Source organism: Lissotriton vulgaris, chromosome 3_2, assembly GCF_964263255.1.
Source record: "Lissotriton vulgaris chromosome 3_2, aLisVul1.2, whole genome shotgun sequence".
Lineage (NCBI taxonomy): Eukaryota > Metazoa > Chordata > Amphibia > Caudata > Salamandridae > Lissotriton > Lissotriton vulgaris.
Window position 1 is genome coordinate 107,476,292 of NC_141690.1, and position 20,963 is coordinate 107,497,254.

The 20,963-nt window shown below is 41.1% G+C and overlaps 1 protein-coding gene across 2 annotated transcripts in view; it reads left to right on the forward strand.

Annotated features, from left to right (window-relative positions):
- The window catches only part of LDB2 (LIM domain binding 2), a 1,197,779-nt gene that overhangs the window by 631,024 nt on the left and 545,792 nt on the right, over nucleotides 1-20,963 (forward strand). The window lies entirely within an intron of this gene.

The following is a 20,963-nucleotide window of genomic DNA, read 5'->3' on the forward strand; positions in this document are numbered from 1 at the left end:
TGCCTTGGTGTGAGTGTTCACTTTTCCTAGTGTTTGTCTCTGTACCCATTCAGTGTTTCCGGGCAGTAACCCCTTGGCAGTGTTACCTTGTCCAATGTCCATGTCAGTACCACAGTGTAAATTTCAGTGTCAGTGACCCTATGTGCCCCCATGCCAGTGCCTTTGTGTCTGTATCTCAGTGTCAGTGACCGAACTCTGCAACTACACATCAGTACCTGAATGTTGCATCCCCCCAGTAAATGCCCTTATGTTACTGTCCTTTTATCAACAGGTCTTGTGTTCAAGCATAAATACCTAACTGTTTATACTCTAAAGCTCCTAAGACAATATCACCATACCACTATCCCTTGGCATTGGACCAGCATTCATGTTTGTGCCAGTATCTTTATCCCCAAGTCAATCTCTCCATGTTGGTGTTCCAGTGTCTATGTCCAAGTGGTGCTGTCCCAGTGGAAAAACTCTTGTGTCAGCATCACTATGGTACTGGTGTGTTACTGTCATAATGTGTCCCAGTGTCTATATTTGTGACTCATGTCAATGAATGACTTTCAGTGCCACATTACCAACATCCCCATGCTATTATTGCTGCCATTGGTCAGTGTTCTACTGTCTATGTCCCAAGGACAGGATCTCAAAGTCATTTTCCTTGCATCAGTAACCTCTGTCAGCATTCACAGGTTCAATATTGATGTGTCCCTCAGTCAGTGTCCCTTTGTCAGTATATCATGTCACAGTCTAATATTATGTCACACTGTTTAGTGTCAATATCCTTGTGCCCTGGCATCCCTGAATCAGTATTTCAGAATTAGTGTTTGTGTCCCATGTACATGTCAGAAAGTTACTATTCCCATGTAAGTATAGATGATACTGTTTCTGTACCCCTGTTCCAGCGCCCAGTGCCTGTCTCATTAGCTTACTAACAATTCCCAATTGCTAGTGCCCCTGTGCCAGTGTCCCACTCTTGTTGTTCAAGTGCAAGTGCCTATTTGTCAATGTGATCACATCAAGGTCATCATTGTTTTCCTTTGGCAGTGTGCTAGTGACAGTGTTGGAGGCCCATTGTAAGTGCCCCCGAGTCATTCTTGGTCTCCCTGTGTCAGTTTCCTAGTTTTAGTGTAGGCCCCATTGGGTCACTGTACTAGTCTTAGTGCCTCACATAATGCCATTGTTTGCTTATAAACTACTTATCCCATCCTACATTGACTTCAAAGCACCAAAGGGAGAGGAGAGTCACAAGGTCTGGGATACGGATGCACAAGTGATTTGGTGATATAAAAAGTGGTTATGGGGTAATAAAGTGTAATGGGAAGGATATATTGAAAAAAACAATGAAATAGCATTTTAGGAAGATGACCCTTTAAAAAAAAAGGAACATTGAAAAGCAAAACAAGCATTTCATTGATACATGTCTTAAAGTTTTAGATGAAGCAATATGATTATCTCCACATCAGGCTATTTTTTCTAAATGCATGTGGGGTTGTGGTTTCACTGATCATTTGAAAATTAAAGAAACTGTGTGAGATTTGTTTCACAATGCAGTGGAGCAGTGTCTAATTTGAAATAAATAAATAAATACAAGGGCCCCAACTTTTTGCGGAAGAAGTTACTCACTTTCTTCTCAAGCGTATCCCACTTCTACCAATGTTGCCACCCAATTCCACTACTGCATGGGCAACGTACAAACACAAGACTATAACAAGAACACCTGCATTCTTAAAGTGGGTCCAAGACCAGTGTTCAATTATATTTTCTAGAAAGCAAATTCATCTGAAATGGCACTCATAAAAGAATCCAGTGCTTTGATGGCCAGTTTTTGTTGGGGGGGGGGGGGGGGAGAGCAGCTGTTTTTACACCACTATTGATTCAACCATTGCGTGTATTTTTAACGAGAGCGTACTAGACTTATCTGTTTTAAAAAAGCCTTAGACACCCTTTGACCTACAACTGCTCCTCTCCCAGCGCTACAGTAACAAAACTGCAAAATGTTCTCTTTTTTCATTCTTGAAAACGTTAATTAAGAGAATTTTTTTTTTTAAAAAGCCTCAGCCACTATGTGTGGTCAAGACGTGCACAAAAATTATATTCTCAATGACCTGTTGGGGTGTGGGTCATGATTGGTACACACCTAGTTACTAATTACTCCTTTCTGACAGTAGAGGTTCACTGAAAATTGAGGTATGGTATGTAAAAAAATACATTGAAGCAATAATAACTTATTCTACAAAGGGGCACTTTCTAGACCTGTATCAGTTATGGGGAGAGACAAAGTGCAGCTGAAAATATAACTGTGTATGATGTGTGTGTGCATGTTTTCCCTATGTGTTGATTGTTGTGTTGTGACATCTGTTTTCTATATGCTTAGTATGCAAGGCTTATATGTGCTGGAATTGTGATGACTTCTTTTTGCATCTATGGTCTGTCTTTTGCCTAATATGTAGTGCGCTTAGTGTTGTGCTATATGTTGAAGTCTGTGCATGCTGCATGTATGATTGTGTATGTAAAAGCTGGTTGATGGGATTCATTGTAAACCCTTCAACAGTAGCTGGTCCAGCAGGCATAATAGTGTGCTTCTTATAAGTTCTGTCTCTCATGAGGTTGAGCAGCTGGATGTAAAGCTTACAGTGTTTACTGTTTTAAAATGAAAACCAGTTTCCAAATATTTTCTTACAAAGTCACTCAACTTTGCCTACTGCCAGTATTATGCAATATACAATGTGCAATTGTACAATGTACTGCACCTTACTGATATCCAAATAGGTTTGAACATAAGTACCAATACATTGCAGACTACAATGTTTTCTAAATCTGCAGAATTCCACATTCATGCACTGTTGTTTTAACCTACAGCTGTTCTTTGCTGTAGTAGCTTTTCTATTCCTGTTTTTCCTTGAATTCTGGTATTTGTAGTCCTGAACATAAAATAAACGTCAATCTAGTGGAAACAGGATTCAATGTATTTCATAGGTTGACTTGAGTGGTCCGCTTTGTTTTTAACACAGGCTTTAAATCCAAATGTAAATGCAACCTTGCAAATAAGGATCCACCCAGGAAGCTGCTACCTTATTACTGATTGTCCTGGACCACCCTTCCTGCTTCAAGAGTTGTCAGGCTAAAAGGAGAGAGGTGCTTGGGTGGTACTGATACCACTCTGACTTCTCTCATTCATGAAACAGAATGCATACATGTCACTCACAATTAGCTGCAGTGCTGTGGTGGTTTATTTTGTTAAAAATATACAACTACTGAACAGTGGCATTAGGCAAAATGATGCCCCCTTGCAGAATGTGAAGAAGGACCCTGGCATATCCCATTGGTCTTGGGCTCAATGGGGGACATCTGAACGGTTGGGGCCCCCCTTACACTGCAGGGGCCTGCTTGGGAGTGGCTTTCCAGAGCATTTCACTATTTCTTATTCCATGCCATTGCACACATTCTGCAATGTCATGGCTTAGAGAGTGAGGGGTCTACCTCCAAAACAAGTAACCCTGGGGGCCTCCTCTACGCCCCCGCTACTAAAAAATAGCAGGGTCACTGAAAGCATGATTCAAAAACCCCAATTTTGTTCTGATGCTCTAAAATGAATTACTAACTCAACTTTAGAGCTGCTAACATTTATCTCATATGCTTTGCCATCAGAACGTCTTTTGTTCTCCTGCAAATGAATCAAAGTGCAAGGCATATTTCTTCTTGCATCCAGGAAAAGTGAATGAGACAGCTGAAGAAGTCAGTCAATTTAGTAAATTCCTGTGAACAGTGCTACATTCAAGAATCTCCCTTCACCTTGCAAGGCTTCAGTGCCATGCCAGGCACTGGATATTCTGGGCATCGTCAACGGACAAAGATTTCTTGTGTTTTAATTACACCTTCCTCCAATAAACAGTCATACCAGTGAGCTGGGCAGCGATAGCTGTGAAAGGGGACAAATGACCAAAGACATTAACATGTTAATTCACATTGAACTGGAGGTTTTTGTCAAAATGAAGAAAGAAAAACTAAAGGCACCTTTGTTTAAAAATAATAGTCTCCACAAAACTGGTAGGGTTTTTCTGTCTTAGTTTGGGAATAGAAAGACAGCCTCCCCTGCCCATCTCCATCCCACAGAAACACACACCCACCAGCATACACAACAGTGGACACATATGCAGCCACAAATATGACCTTTGGTTGGCACCTTGTAAAGGGTATGGAGCTACAATACAATATACAGACTTTGACACTGCTTTTTGTACTGGTTAGTGTTGGTAGCAGGCCATAATTTGGATTTACTGCAGTTGACCTGGCTGTCCCTCTCCCTTCCAATGGAAGCAGTGGCCTTACATGTCTCTATCTACTAACTCTTAATGCTGCCCTCTGAAAAATACAGAACATTGTCTTTTCATTGAGTTCACTAACACCATACCCCAATCCAGTAAACCCTGTTGTTCTGCACACCTATAAAGACATAAGACCATGTACATCTATGCTAAGATGAGCTGTTGGAATGAGCAAACATTTTTTTCTAAGACTAAGGATGGAGGATTCTGATCATCAAAGAGAAGAAGTCATGTCAGGTAGTTACATGTCTTCGGGAAAATGAATGGCTATGGGATTAGAAAGCATATTCACTGAAGCACCACAAGAAACTTAGCCCACCCACCAATTCCCTCATCGAAATGCAAAAGAATGTTGTTTCCTTACTCATTGACTCACTTCCCAAGACCTGCTTTCCTCTTTTAACAGTGTTGAGGCCACAGTCAGGGGATCTTAAAAGACATAACCTCTGTCTACCTTTCAGGGTTGGACTGTAACAGAAAATATATAATGTAATGTAATGTAAATGGGTACCTGTAAAGCGCACAGCTATTTAACAGAGTGTCGCGGTGCTAAGAACCACACGACAGAAGACCAGCCAGTATCGGACAAGCACTGTAGACTGTTACTGCTGGAACAGCCAGGGTTTTAACTGTTTCCTAAAAGAGAGCAGATCCTGGACCTGCCTGAGAAAACTGACCTGATCTTCAACTTGTGTTATGGGCTGCTTCAGTCCCAAGAGGAGCTGTAGACTGAAGAGAAATTTTCCTGTTTTGCTTGGGGGTGTGGTGGGTCCCGGGAGAAACCTGCTTCCTCCCACCAGCTGGTGCAAAATCATTACAGTGTTGCTGCTTTCCCTATCCAAAAGCCTCTGACCGTGGCTGTAGCAGTGATTTCCCTTCAGGCATTTTCTCTTGAGCTAAATCCTTAGCAAAAGCAAAAGGCATCTGTGTAAAAACTAAAAGTGAGGCCCAGTTTCCTGATTTTCTATTTTTTAGGACTGCTGCCTCTGAGATGACCTCACTGGTCCAGTAAGCATTGCAGAGCAAGCTTTCATTCTCAAATCAATCTCTGACATGCTTGTAGTTGCATTTAGGGGAGCCAGGCATTTTCTATGGGGGTGCCTGGCCCCCTCAGGCCTGCCTGTGGCTACTGCCCGAGGGCATTACTTCTCCTAACTCTCTGCCAAGTACTGGAATGACCTCCCGCTCCACCTACTCACCTCCCTATTGCTTGCAGACTTCAGGAAGAAAGCTCAAGACTTGGCTCTTTGACCAAGGCTCAGAGAAGCCCTGCTATTGGAGACCCCCCAGGGTGACACGCCAAGCTCTACAAAAACATACTGATTGATTGACATGACAGGGTCTATCCCTGCTGTTCTGTGATCCTCTCTTTGACAGGGATGTTCCTGTCGTTTTCATCAGGTAGATGTGCTTCTTTGAGAGAACTACATCTTTCCGAGATTGCTTTCCTCGTCACTTTCAGGAAAAAGAAGTTCCAAAAAGAAAGTGTTCTTTCTTACACTCATGCCTTTCGACACCGCGCCTCGCATGAGATCATTAGCCTGGAGGCACTTGATGCTGGAAGAGACACGCTGTCCACATACTCCGAGACAGGCCTCAGCTGCTGCTCGTCTGCCGGCATTCTGCTATTTATAGCCAGGTAGGATTCAATTCTTGGGCGATCTCTTGTGCAGGCCACGGAGAAAGTAATGCGCGGACTGCAAGGGAACATGATACGAAAGAGAATGAACAAAAAAAAGCCAATAGGAAAATGATGCGAATGTTAATCTAAAAAATATATATATAGGAAACGTACCTCACAAAAATACCTTCACATGGCCACCTTATGGTTGCAATAGCATTTTAAACATTAATAAAAATCAACAGTGAGATACTATTATCTAGTATTTTTTTATTTTTTTGTTAGTAAATAATATGCTTTTTAATATAATTGTCTTTTTTTTGCTGTTGCGGTGGTGTGATGGCATCCGACCACCCTAGTTGTAACAGGGCAGGTAGACCGCTGGTTCGGCGCTGGCTGGACCACCACCGCTGCATCTTCGGGAGTCTAGTGGTCCTCGGACGCCAGAATCCTAATTAGGCCTTTAGTCTGAAGCCCATGCTTTTTAACAAAAACACTGCTAATACTCTATTACTCGTGCACAGTTTTTACACTAAAAGCTCCTTCACTGACCAGTGGAATCACTTTTGAGACTTTTTTAGGCATTTTAGTCTACAGCTGTTGGAAACGCGCCTTAGTCTAAACGTTTGTTTTTGTCAAATATCAACTACAGTTAACTGAGGAACACTTGCTACAACAGATCATGCACTTTGTTTGATGTCAGAATGCAATCTTTCTTTTGTTTAGTTAAAAAAACAGAATAGCGCTGCAGGTTCTTATTGATCCAACCACACTAGGCCATTAAACAGACCACCATTGAAGTGTACGTTGAGGACCATACCCCAAATTGTATACCTTACCCATTGGAATACAACATCCTTCTATCAAATCTCGGTCTCAGTCTTTTAAGTGAACTTTGATGGTAGCTTAGTTTGCCCTTTCTTGTTGTGGAACCCCAGTTGTTTATTTGTGAATGGGGATTAATGTGAGAACATCAGATTTCATTCTTGCTGTGGTTTCACACCTGAATCCTAATCAGTCTGAACATTGCACTTTACTGCTCCTTAACTTTGAGATATAAAGATCAGTCATAGAGGAGCGGGGCAGCGGTGGTCACAGAAAGCGATAAGAGAACAAACAGAGACTACCAAAGTCTGTGAATTTATTTAGGAGGAATACTTGTTGGTGTGTCTGGTCTGGAGGCTGCCAGCCCCAGCCACGCCTACGGAACCTGATGTGGGAGGGGCTAAAACCCTTTCAGCCAATGAGCATTGCACACCTTTCAAACTCTATCCAATTAGGCTCCTGAATCATCTTATCCGAAGTAGACTGCATTGTTCTGCTGTCAGTTCTAATTACTACATGGTTCTGCTGTCAGTTCTAATAATACTAGAACTATTGGCAGCCTTCTTCAATGAAAACTAAGTGGCGGTCCTGTGATAACTGGATGTTAAGGGATGTTAACAAAGTAAAATGTTTTGCGCACATAGTGCAAATGTAGCGAATAGGTTGTGGAGTCATGGAGATGGATCCTGTCCTGTAAGTGTACATACCTAGAACCCTTTGTCCAGCCATGAGGCGAATATCCGAAAAAAGTCACAACAGCTATTTAAGGCACTTTTCACAGTTCACAGCAGGCGAAGGCATGCCTGAATTAAAATCATAATGCTCATTCACTAAGCCCTGCCACTGAAGGTTCATTGTCAACCCTGACATACTCGGTGGCTCACACCATCTCACACCATCTAACCTGCACAGCTTAATTTTCAGATAAATGCAAACAATGCTTAGTTGGTCGTGCAAGTGTCGCATTCACTTTTCTGAGTTAGGAAAAGGGGACTAAAATTAAATGGGCCAAAACCTGTGATTTGATGTGATGAAATAGTGTTGACACTATCTTCACCTTGCACAAAACCTCATGCCATTCCTGCTAACACTTCTGAAGACATGATTTGTAATGTGATAGCCTTTCTTAGATATGGATGCATATACACTCTGAACACAGTATATATATATATGACCATTGGCCTGCACTGTTAGGAGAAGATATTGGCTTCTGAATAGCGTGGGAAGGTTAATCTATATCCTATAAACAAGGGAACATATTGTGCAACTGTTGGTTAGGTTGTATTTGCTACCTGTTGCCTGTTTAATTCAATGTAAGACACTCTAGGTAACAAACACAGCTGGATGAAAAACTGACCCAGTGTATTTCAGAAACTGCTTCTTAAGATATCTGTCATAGAGATCTCTTCGATCTACTCTGGTGATCATCTAAGAGTACACATGATTAAAAAGAATTGGATCATATGAAATCCACATGGCAGGCTGAAGGATGAAGAGTGCTCAAAAGCTGTCAAATATGTTATAGTGACTCTAAGAAGTGGACGCAAAAGAGGAAACTAAAGAACATCTTAGAGTATCCATGGAGTTAGGCTTTGAGCTTGGGCCAAGTGCACTTCTAATCCTTCGGAAGTTATTGTGGAGGAGAGTACGATGATAAAAACTCAAAAGGCAATAAGGTTAAAGGAATTTTGAGAGTTAGATCATAAACAAATTGGAAAGATTGTATTAACTACGTATCAAAATAGTTTAATGAAGTTCCAGAGTGGTAGAGTTAGAAAAAACAATAGTGTAGTCATTTCAATGTAAGTCGAAGAAATATACAATTTACAGGAGTGGCTATGGTTAATAATGGAAAATGGTTGAACATGAATAAAAATGGGGGTATTGCTATGGATCTTTCCTGGTGGACCTGTGTCAAAGCCAAGCAGATTTATGCTTGAGGTTACATCAAACGTGAATGTTTACCCTGGAGAAGAAATGTATCCTCAGACTTCTGGTCCCATTTAATGTTTTTCAGGAAGGTATGGAGCCTCGTGTGTCAAAGAAGAAACATGAGCCACCCTGGTGGAAGAAGGTGGCACTTATTAGACATGGACTCCATTGAAGTGGTATTCCAAGGAAGGAACAGATATTTATTTATTTATTTGTAATTACATTTGTCAAGCGCGCAGCTACCCGGAGGTTTCCCGGCGCTAAAGCAAACTGAACGGTATGAAGGGTGGGAGAAACGTCAAACCATAAAATTAGGTATTGAAAAGCCAAGTTTTAATTCCCTTGCGGAATGTCAGAAAGCACAATTCAGAACGCAAAAATTGGGGTAAAGAGTTCCATAAGGAGGGGGCCAACAGGGAAAACGAACGTCCTCCCATTTTGGCTCTGTTGATGCGCGGAATCTTAAATTTGTTCTGCGTAGAGGACCTAAGTGTACGGGGGGGAATATATTGCTGCACCAGAGCAGAAAGATAGTGAGGGGCTCTACCAGTCATGATCTTATGCATGTAGCAAAGTGCTTTGAAATTAATTCTGTTCTCGATACGCAACCAGTGCAATTTCCGCATATGGTGAGTGACCGAGGATCTGGCAGGAAGGTGACAGATAAGGCGAACTGCCATATTCTGTACCACCTGGTACTTCCTGGTTACCTCCTTGGCGGCACCCAAGAGAAGGATGTTCCCATAGTCCAGGCGTGAGATGACAAGAGCCTGGACTACGGTCCTCAGAGTGTCCGCCGGCAGCATCCACGTGATTTTTCTCAGCCACCTGATGATGGTGGTACATGTGGCGGAGACTTTCACAGCGTGTTGTTTGAAAGTTAGTTGGTTATCGAAAAGAACCCCAAGATTGCGGGCAGACACTGATGGAATGGGTAGAGGACCCATCTCTGGTGGCCAATGTTGTGGGCCCCAGAGCGAAGTGTCTGGGCGAAACAGGAGCAGTTCGGTTTTGTCCCCGTTTAATTTTAATTTGTGCTTCAGCATCCAATCCGATATTTGTTTCAGCCCGGATTGAAGAGAGGAAGAGGGAAGGTTTTTATTGGTGGAAAGTGAATAGATGACTAGAGTGTCATCAGCGTAAGAATAAATTGTGAGGCCAGCCTGTTCCGCCAAAAAAGCAAGAGGCCTCACATACAGGTTAAAGAAAAGGGGACTAAGGATAGACCCTTGGGGAACACCGTGAGTGGAGGGGAGAATGGATGAAACAGATGTGGAAGAGAAGACTTGGAACGTGCGATCAGAAAGAAAATTAGCAATCCAGGCCAGGGCGGAACCACCGACACCAACAGCCTCCAAGGTGGACAGTAAGATGGAATGGGAGACGGTGTCAAATGCGGCACTCAAGTCAAGTAAGATGAGTGCCACAGTCTCACCATTATCCACTTGGCGTCTGATGGTCTCTTACACGCCAAGGAGAGTGGTTTCCGTGGAGAAGCCAGCCCTGAACCCGGATTGAGAGCCATGGAGAAGATTGGAGGATTCAACAAAGGAATTAAGCAAAGAATTAACGTGTTTCTCCAGAATCTTGGAAAAACATGAAAGCAAAGAAATAGGGCGAAAATTGGAAGGGTTGTTGGGGTCTGCGTTGGCCTTTTTTAGTAATGGGACAACCATACGATATACGATATATGAGTGAACAACTAAAAATTGTGGTTGTTCGTGGACTTTGAGTGTTTACTTTAACCACTTAAAAGATGTTGGTATATGTGATGACAGAGGCATCATCAATTGGATCCACCTTGTATCTAAATAAAGACAAAGTAACCTCAAAGAACTGGATTCGGTACAGATATTTAATGACACGCAATATGGCAATACAGTGTAGCAGATGCCAGAAAAGGAATGCAGTGCCACGGTGTAAAAAGTCACAAAAGCTATATAAGGCACTTTCCACAGTATGCCACAGGGGAATGCATGCCTGGATAAAAATCAAACAAAATAGCGTGCAGTCGAAATGTGGCAACTGCATCCAGGAGGCCGAGATACAATAATAAACCAAAATAAATTAACACAATTTCAAAAACTTTAAATTAAGGCAATCTAATCCTAGAGGAAGCTACCTGTCATTAATAGAAATTTACATAATATGCAGTCAACCTGCAGTGTCCTGTGAAAAACCCATATGAACTCTAAGGATTGTGAGATTTGACAGCTAACCGCTTTACAGCGATTGAGATCTGCACACATGTGAAAGGACTGGTGCCTGCTGGGTGGGTCACACGTCTCCAAGATTGGTCTTGATTCTTCATCGCAGTCCCCTACAGTATTTTTTGCAGAAGGTATCAGACTTAATACTCTCTAAATGGTAATTCATTAGCGAACTAGGTTCAATGGCAAGGAATGGTGCTTATCTGCTTATAAGTATATTTTCGAAACAAAGAGGTTTTTTGATTATAGTAAGCTGAAGTATCCTGGAATTAAGGGAACCTGTTGCTCCCTTACAAGAATCCCAGTTTACTGGTGGAGTACTGCTTTTGTGGACTCACTGCCAGTTACAGGGACTTGTGTTTCCTTTAAAATGATATACCTGGCCTTAAGTCACAAAGGCCCAACTCCCCTGTCGTAGTCAAAGATGAATTTCAGAAGGAGAAGGGGTTCATGGGGCCAAGGTTCGGTGCTCGGCCAGGGAATGGGGGCAGGGGTATGTTCTCCATGCAAGCCGTAATGCAGGCTGTAATGCAGCCTGCATGGAGCAATGTGTGTCCATGAGGGCAGGTCAAACATCCATGCACACTTTACAGAGGGCACACCCACTCCTTCTCCCCGACGTCAGGGGAGCCAATCCCTCCCCCCACCCCTCCAGCCTGACCATACAAAAATAAAATGCTCAGTGAGCAGTGAGGCGACGCTCCTTCGCCTTAGCGGACAAGCCACCGCTGCATTTATTGCAGCTAAATATGACTATGAAAATTGCTACATCCACCAGTGAGTAATGCAGCCCATAGCAAGGATTTCAGTCAAAATAAGCCAATACATTGATCATCAGCACAGTTTGTCATTACTGTAACAATGCCTTCTGCTTTTCTTCCGGCAGCATATTTCCTCTTTTAAAATCTTCTCCCTACATATGCGCCAAATCCATGTATTCTGCTCACATCAGTTTATTTATTCATGCTGTAGTGTACCCTTGGATGATCTGGGCTGAGAATTTTGCTTTGATTACTCCATGGATTTCACAAACACATCTCATCTATTTCTATGATGGCATGTAACACACAGGTAAGTGACAGCTTTTTCCAAGTCTGATGGTGGGTAATTACTCGTTAGGTTGTGTAATCTTTGGCTGCTTTACAAACATTCTCAGCTGGAATCCCCTATGGTGCTCTAATTAGAAACCTGGCTGGACGTGACAAAAGCAAGCGCTACTTTTCATGACAGCTGCACAATGCACAGGATCGGGACAAATGATACTTCTTGTTTTCACACCCAGCTTCTCATTAAGTACACATTAAGTTCCTCCAAAGCAGATCTTTCATTCCTCTGAGTTAGCCCTCTGGCAATCAGAATATTCTGTGTTTTATACAATGCAGGGGAGGATTACAATATTTTATGGCATTAAGGGACTGTAAGTGTCTGTCTTACACAATAACATCGTAAGTAGATAATGAAACCTCGGGCCAGATTTAGACTTTGTTCGCCATAGTGGTGGATTTAACTTCTCCAATGAGGCAGAGGAAAATCTTCCATATGTGAGCTCTCCGCAATAAATACTTCCCCACGGAAGTGGTTATATCTACTATTGGAGCATTCATCGCTGGACAAATCATGGGCAAAACTATAGCAAATCCCAAGTCTTCTGACTGATTTTGCATTAGTTTGCGTGGCTACTAATCTCTCTAATGTGCTGGAGGTGTTATCCGGCACACTTCTCTCTGTCATTATCACCGACATTCCTGCAATGGTCTGTGATGGATGTAACTTGGTTAGATATGATGTTGATCATTCAATCTGGCAGGCGCCATTCCCTGCATGCTTCACTTTATCGCTAACCAGATATCTGCCTTAAACTGAATTAAAATTCAGTGGTTATCTTGCTGAAGGGTGCATTCATATAAATTTACAATTAATTGGCTGATTTAACATCGCAGTGCGCCTCTAAATCAGACTTTGGGCCCAAATCGCAAAGGGCCTCTGCATTCGTGGCCGAGGCCCAGCGCAGTCATGGCGAGATCGCCGTACTGCAATTACCCTTTCACGGAGGTCCCGCCATGAGTGCGGGACCCTCAAAATGATCACGGAGCCTCCGTCACAAGTGCGGTGGGTCTTTGTGAATCGGACACACAGTGTGCAGCACCGAACAAATAACAGCTCAAAAGGCAAATAATCCCATGAGAATTTGATTATTGCATCTCATCATGGCAGCAGAACTTGTCCTGTCTCTGCTTCCATGGATTCATTGAGGAGGGGCTGCAGTCCTCGTTCCTGGACTCTGTCTCCCCATCCTTCACTTTCATGCCAACTATCGAGAATCTTTTCTATGTGGCCACTGTCTCCATCTTTCACTCTATACACATTTTTAGAGCCATCGTTAATCGTAAGGGTGTTTGTGCGAACCAGATATTTTCTAAATGTCTCTATTTTGTTCCCCATGGTATTTGAAACTGACACCCACATTGATGTCTAGTTGTACCCTTAAAATATAAAGGTAGACGGTGATACCTTTGCTCAACTGTTCAATATTTGGTGGGTTTCTTTTTACTTCTTAGAACTTTGTGATACTAGAACATTTTTTTACTAAAACAATGGTGTCCACTGCCAATGGCATATTTTAGAAGACGCCCAATAGAGCAGAACGCCACATAAATACACAAGTCAAGCTACAGGCAGCATTCAGATCAACTGCATGTATAATTCTGCAGCTTCTCCACACGAGAATTAGCACGGCCAAATGAGTTTGCGACCCGTTAGCGCATGCTAATTCTGATAGGGCCATATACAAACACTATTTTGCGACTCGCAATTTATTTGCAACTCGTAAAATAGTGTTTTGCGATTCACTATTAGGAAGAGCGTTCCCTTCCTAATAGTGAGTCACAAGCCATGTACCAATGTTTTGCAACTGCAATTGAGGTTGCAAAACACTTGCAAATGACCACCCACTTCAAGAGGGTGATGATGCAGTCGCAAATGGAAAGCAGTCCCCAGGGGACCCCTTCCTCTTTGTGAAGGCTCTGAAATATTTTTTAAGGGAAGGCAGTGGTCCAAGGAACCAATACCTGACCTTAAAAAACATTTCAATAAAAAAAAAGCATTCTGTTTTCCTTCAAGGAAAAGGGGCGGCATTAAAAAAAAAAAGACTGCATTATTGACAAGCAGTCGCAGACATGGAAGTCCGCAGGGCCCAGAAGGCCACCATCCCTAGGAGGGCCAGACATTCCCAATGGGGTTGCAATTTGCGAGTGGCTCAATAATATTCATGAGCCTTGCATTTTGCAACCCCATTGGGAATCTCAATCAGTGTCTCTGACAATGTAGTACATTGTAAATTGCGCCTCACACTTTGCCACCCACAATCGACCGCAAATTGCGAGGAGCAATTTACAAGGGTCATACATCTGTCCCTAAATTCCTTACTTCTTGTTGACAAACACAGCGGTCTCTGAATCGTATTTTCCTCTACAGCTTCCTCTTCTTTCCTCACCAACATCTTCCTCTTCCTCCACATCACATTTTCCTCTCTCAATATCTTTTTGGGAATGTATTTTCTCAGCCAACTGTTTTATCCCTCTCGTCTTCTTTCCTGTTCCTTCCACAGAACCCGGAATGGAATATTCTATCCTAACAAGCCTGGTATTTTTGCACAGTGTTATGCTCAGAAAAATGGCATGCTTTATTTCCACAGTGAAGCTTAAAGTATTAAATTTGTATGACTGTTATAAATATTATATGTGCAGGGTGCCGGTAGTTCCCGTGCTTCTCTAGTTTGTACGGATAGTTTGAAATTAACCCTTCCTGAACACCTGATTCAAACTAGAAAATGTAAATATTAAAGGGTTGTCATATCCAGCCCGACCTTGGCTATTTTTTATGCTAACTTTTGGTGAACTTCTTAAAGTCATCCAATGTGAAAAAAACCATGAAACAGAAGTTTGTTGCTGAAGATAGCGAGTGCCAGTTGTCTGTTTGGATCCTTCCTCTGGCAGCAAACAAGCTAAGTAGGTTTAAAATTGGCAATATATTAGCGCATGGACACAATTTAAGGGTCGCCAGGGTCGTAGCTGCGACCCTTGGCTTGCCTCTTGCTACCCCTAGCACTGCCTTTGCAACCCCTGGCCTCAGAGGCGGCAAGATCAGTGTTCAGAACGCAGGGGCAGCTCTTCCTAATGGAGGCTGGTTGGAGCTCCACTTGCATGGTTTCTGTCAAATGTTTTTTATTATACAAATAGTGAATAATAGTATTCACTATTAGTGTAATAGAAAATGGAGTACAATAGCTGGAATATAACCCTATCTGGAAGTTAAGGTAAAACAAAATATGCTGTTAAATGTATGTTATATACATGCTTGCGGGTGAGAGTGTGTTCATGTGTGCAAGAGGGGGTGGATAGGTTAGTGTGTGTAAGCATGTATGTGTGAGTCAAAGTAAAGGTCAAATGGCGTGCAATGTCACTTCCACTACCCCTAGCATTTTGATTAATTTAACTCCATGAATAAGCGTCGTGTACTTTGCATTTAGCATGTCGATTTTTAGACATCTCTGTAGCTGAAGCATTAGTGTATGGATTGTAAGTGGACTATGGGTGGTCACACATGGCCCAGATAATCATTAATGCTAATATGACCATTCGGTAACTCATGCTTTTCATTGAGTAAACTGTATTCTTGTTATTGGCGGTGTATTGCACATTCTTTCTTGAAAGACTTAGACTCTTGGTAAAAACCACTTGCAGATGATATGGAATATGGGAGGGGGTACCTCTTTCCTCTGGGAGGAAGGGGTGGCATAGTATACATGCTTCAGGAGAGCCCTGGTTTCTGCCTAGAGCTATTGTGGAACTTTGGAAAGTCTGGTGCCATCTCTCACTTTTAAACAGTCTGACTGCAATCCAGCTTCATGAGACCAGAGACCTCTGTACATTAGATTCAGGCCCTCCTCTGTGAAGGGTAGGGTTGTGACAACATGGAAGGCAATGAAGAATGATAAACATGTTGATGTTACTGCTCCAGGCGTGCTGACCTGCTGTATGTGTAAATATGTGTATTACTCTGCATGAGTCTGAGTGTGATGTGCGTTAATGATTCTGCATATGTGAGTGTGAGTGTAGATGTGTCTGTGTACATGGATATGTGTGTGTGTGTGTGTGTGTGTGCATGTAAGTGTATGTATCTGTATAAACGTATCTTGTATCAGTATATAGGTGCACATATAGCTTACTGGAAGTGCATGCGACTTCTCTACGTGATTTTGGAGGTTATTATATATATATATATATTTGTTTGCTGTTGTGTATGGATGTCGCCATATGAATGTGTTTCTGCAAACATTTGGGCCTTTGTAAGTATGCAGGTGTATGTGTGTTTGTTTACAAGTATGTCACTGCTTTTATGTGTATTCCTTTGTCTGCGTATGTTTCTTTGAGTGGGTGTGTTTGCCCATGGCGTATGCATGTTTTAATTTCTGCCTGTGGGTATAAATGCGCAGACACACCTACTGACATTGCCTTTTTGTTTTTTATTTTATCTATAAATCCTAGAGCATTCATTCATAGAGTATGTCACGACATATGCAGGTCTATTTCTCACCTATTAATTTATTTTGAGGGGATGGTATACATTCAAAGCAATCTCATTTACATTTTCTTCCATCTCTGCTTACAGAAAGTATTACCATGCCACTTAGCTGTAACCAATATTGCCATGAGAAAACAAAGATAAGAGGACTTGTTGTGTAGTTCACACTAATCGGTAGGATCTGCAAGTCTGTGGACAACATAAACTTTGGGTGTGGTGCCTAACTAATACCATGCACCCCATAGGACATGTTGGCCTAGAAACCAGCTGGCTCACAGTGCCACAACAAGCCCCCTTAACCTGAACACAGAGCGATCGGTTTCTGGCAACCACTGAACATGACAACCCTGATCCTTCACAGATTGTGGCAACAGGTCTAGAACCCTTTCGCTCAGTCAATCGTGCACTCTGGCTCTCAAAGGAAATATACAGAGAATACACAATGGGACATTCTTCAATATATATTCATTGAACTAACGCTCTTGTATAGAGTAAATGTGCTGCAATAATCAATAGACAGAAGCATATGAAAGTGATTACATGCACCAAAATAGTAAATAACAGGTATAGTTCCACCGTGGTTCTAAGAACAGTGTATATAGGCAGACATATAAAATAATATAGGATTTAGGCGTACTCCTGTTACACAAACCGTATCCTATGTGTGGCTAAGGTGTGTGTGTGTATAGCCAAGAATCCCCCCACGGGATGATCCAAACCCATTACCTGGCAGGACAGAATGTCGGACTTCGTCTTGGTCACAAACTAGACATCCCTCATGCAAATGTCTGGTAGCTGCTTGGTGAAGCATCAGCATGCAGGGACCTCTCTCGATGTCAGTAGAAGTGTCCCCTTTGGCTAACCCCCGGAAATGCTTATTTATTTACAATAAAAAGCATCCTTGCGATGTATATTCAAATTAGCATTTCTTTTATTTACAGATATCCCTGCCGCCCCTTGGATGAAGATGGAATGACATTGTACAGTGTGTGCAAAGGCCTTGTACTCAGTGTTCAAGGCATCATGATAATGCTGCATGTAGTGAAATGTGTAACAAAGCAGTTTCAGAAAAACGAAGCTAACATTGTCACGCACACAAATATGTGTAAAAGGTTATCATAAAATGTTATTGTTCAGAAAGAGGGCAATGTGAGAAAATGTGCAGCGTTGCTACAAGGGCCTAACTCAGGCACATAACAAACTTAAAGGAGAAACAAATTCCTTGAAGATTATTTACAGCAATAAAGATAACATTAGTACAAGAGAGTATTAGTACTAGTATGACATTGCATGTGGATGTAAGAAAAACCTTAATGTTATTTTACTTACCTCAAGGCATGTACGTCTCTGAGATTTTATACATAGGCTCTGCGAAGGGTCAGAATTTGGTCAGGGAAAGAGAGTACATATATTAATATGAACCAGCTACTAGCAGATAATGTGATGTTATAGCAATATGCGCAAGCACTGCTGGAAGGAAAAGGGAACATTTAAAGGATAGAAGAACAGTATGATTAAACTTAAACCCACCCTCAGGTGATTCTAACTATGTTCCACATGTGATTTTGTGTCTCATCTCCAAAACGTGCATTTAGAAATTCTTTCCACTCTCATAGCCCAATGTGCCAATTCACTTCTCCAATTGATAATCATAGTAATTGTGACTTTTTATTGCAACCTGGTTAATAGTGATAGTGCTGACAAAAGTACATAGAATAAGAATGGTATTTCTCTGAACCTTCTGGTTGATTACTTATTTCATATATCGAATTATCTTGTGAAGGTTATAAACATTGGGAATAATGGAAGCATAGGGGCTGTGTTAGCTTCTTAGTGCTCACACATTCAATTTGTTTTTTTAATTTACATCAAATTTGTTAATTCTCCCTTAGGTAGAATCAAAGTTTTAAATGACTTATAAAAAAAACGAAAGTAGTTAACATCCATTTTCTTGAACACTCAAATCTTATTCAAATGTTAGAAATCTTTCTATGCCCGGCATAATATATCAAATTATTAGTGACTGAATTTCTCAAAAGCTGATAAAACCAGGCCCCCTTTCTGTACCGCAATATATATAATTTATATGGCACCTTGGCTTAAAATGTCTTCATTCTAAGCTGTTTCGTGACTAATCTTTTAAATCAAGCATTGGCAATGCCAATAAGTATGGCTTATCAACACATGTGCCTTTTAAGTTATTAATAGGTTTAGACACCCTCAAGTCATTATGCATACATGCACTGTTTCACCAATCCTTGCACTCATGCATCCTTTCATCAACCCACTGATTCATTGTTGGATCCATCCACGTAAAAAACCACAATTAAACACACATGCAAAAGCAAGATAAATTCAAAGAATAAAAGTAGAAAATTAAAACATACATCCTCCTAAAAACTTATATATGCTTACAATAATAAATAAAAAACAGTTCAGTGTTGGTCGTCTTGCAATGGTATTGTATCGAGCGTTTTGTTGTTTTAAATTGCCAGCATGGCCGTCATGTTTAGAACCAATCTCTTAGCATGTTATAATGACACGTTAAGGCCAACTTTATTACATGATGATGTTCACTTGGTTAAGAGACAATGGCCATGTGGGATGTAGCATAATGCAAATTAAACAAGCTACACTTAAGATACCCATTACCACTTTCTGGGGAACTGCTGTATGCTCTAATAGTGAAAGAGGATCTACAAAGGAGAGAACATAGTAAAACTAAAGAATCAGGCTTTCCAGCCCTGGAACTAAAGCACACACATTATTTTGGATATATGCACTATCAAAAGAAAATAATGATTGTACAAATATTGTGACTTATATCTTGACTCAGAAATAGTGTCACAGCAGAGTTAATAATAAAGTCTGTGCATATACCTTGATGATACCTTGGATTTAATATCAAGATTATGATCTGTGTGTCAGTCAGTATTTCTGGGGAGGATAACTTCAGCTATTATTTCTTATTTAAAATAATTTTTAATTGAATAAATAGGAACGTACCAAGGTTACAATCAGCATAAATCAGAGAAATAACCTGATAAAAAAACACTCAACAAGAACCAAAGATATAACAATGAAAATGTATGGTACTATGTATGGTGGAAAAGACTGTAAAATACAACCTTATGCAATAGACTAAAAGAATATAAGTTAGAGTACCTATTAAATATTAGTTATTGATATATTTTTAGGATAAGAAAAAGGAAAAAGAGGAAAGGATTAGAAGAGGACAAAGGAAGAAAAAGGAGTAAGCAAATAGTTGTTAGTGTGAAAATGAGTGTGTATATAAGAAAGTAGTAAAAGGTAGCCAAAGTAAATCAGACTTGATTTTTTGAGATAACAATGAAGTTTAAACAGTAGAAATTCTGTGTTCATCACAAATAAGATTCCACCAAGTTAGCGTACATATTTTAGAATTATCTTTCCAGAAAGTAAGAATAACTTTAAATACAAGAGCAATAAATAGGTCAAATACATTCAACTTCGACGAAGTTTCATGAAAATCAAAAGACATGGAACCAAGAAAAACATTTTGAATTGGTATGGTAATACAACAGTACAATATCTTAGAACATTTGGTCCAAACGGATTTCCAAAATTTAAAAACATTAGGACAGTTATATATTAAATAAAGTAGTGTGCCATTAGAGGAAAGACATGACCAGCAAAGGAGAGAACATTTTTAGGTAATGAAATTGATTGTAGTTCCTGTGATAGTTGGCAATATTGGGGTAAGCAAGAAGAGGGAAAATCATAATGTTCTTGTAATGTATAACAGAGTTATGGGATACAAGTTGGTGAACATATAGTTAAATCTTGACTTTGGGGAAAAGGGGACCCCGTAATCCAAGCCTGAAGGTTAGAGAGGTTCTTCCGCTATACTGGAAGAGATGCTGGAGGGCTACATCCTCCCTATCTAATACCCTGCTACAGCGGACTTGTTGTTTCTCAAAGGAATGCGGAGTGAGGGTAGTCCTGTAGTCATACAATCGCCAAGGATCCTGCCCCACTCAGTCACCTACTTTGGTTCGCGTATCCCGGCTCTTAAAGAAATGACAAGTCCACTGCAGCAGGGTTTGACACATAAAGCAGAAGTACCGGTTCAAGGATAAGTATATTCCAGACCGGTCCTTAGGTGCAGCTATCTGCTCATTGTATTGGTAACGAGGTAGTTCCTTACTGTAATCCAGGGAGGGAATCTAAATTGCCCTGAAGAAAGCCAGGGACCCAGTTGGGCCAGACACTAAAGGCTGAAACATGTTGATACTAGGGTCATAAGACCATTATATCCTCACAACACCTTTTTCTTTTGTTTTAATATCCCATGAAACTCCGCTAATAAAGGGATACCTGGAGTTTACAGAGGATTTTTTAACTTTAAACACCCCTGTCCTATTATCCTAAGTGCTCCCAGGAATACGGTTGAGCCCGATGATGAAGCATGACACTACTAGCAGTATGTGAGGGTTATTT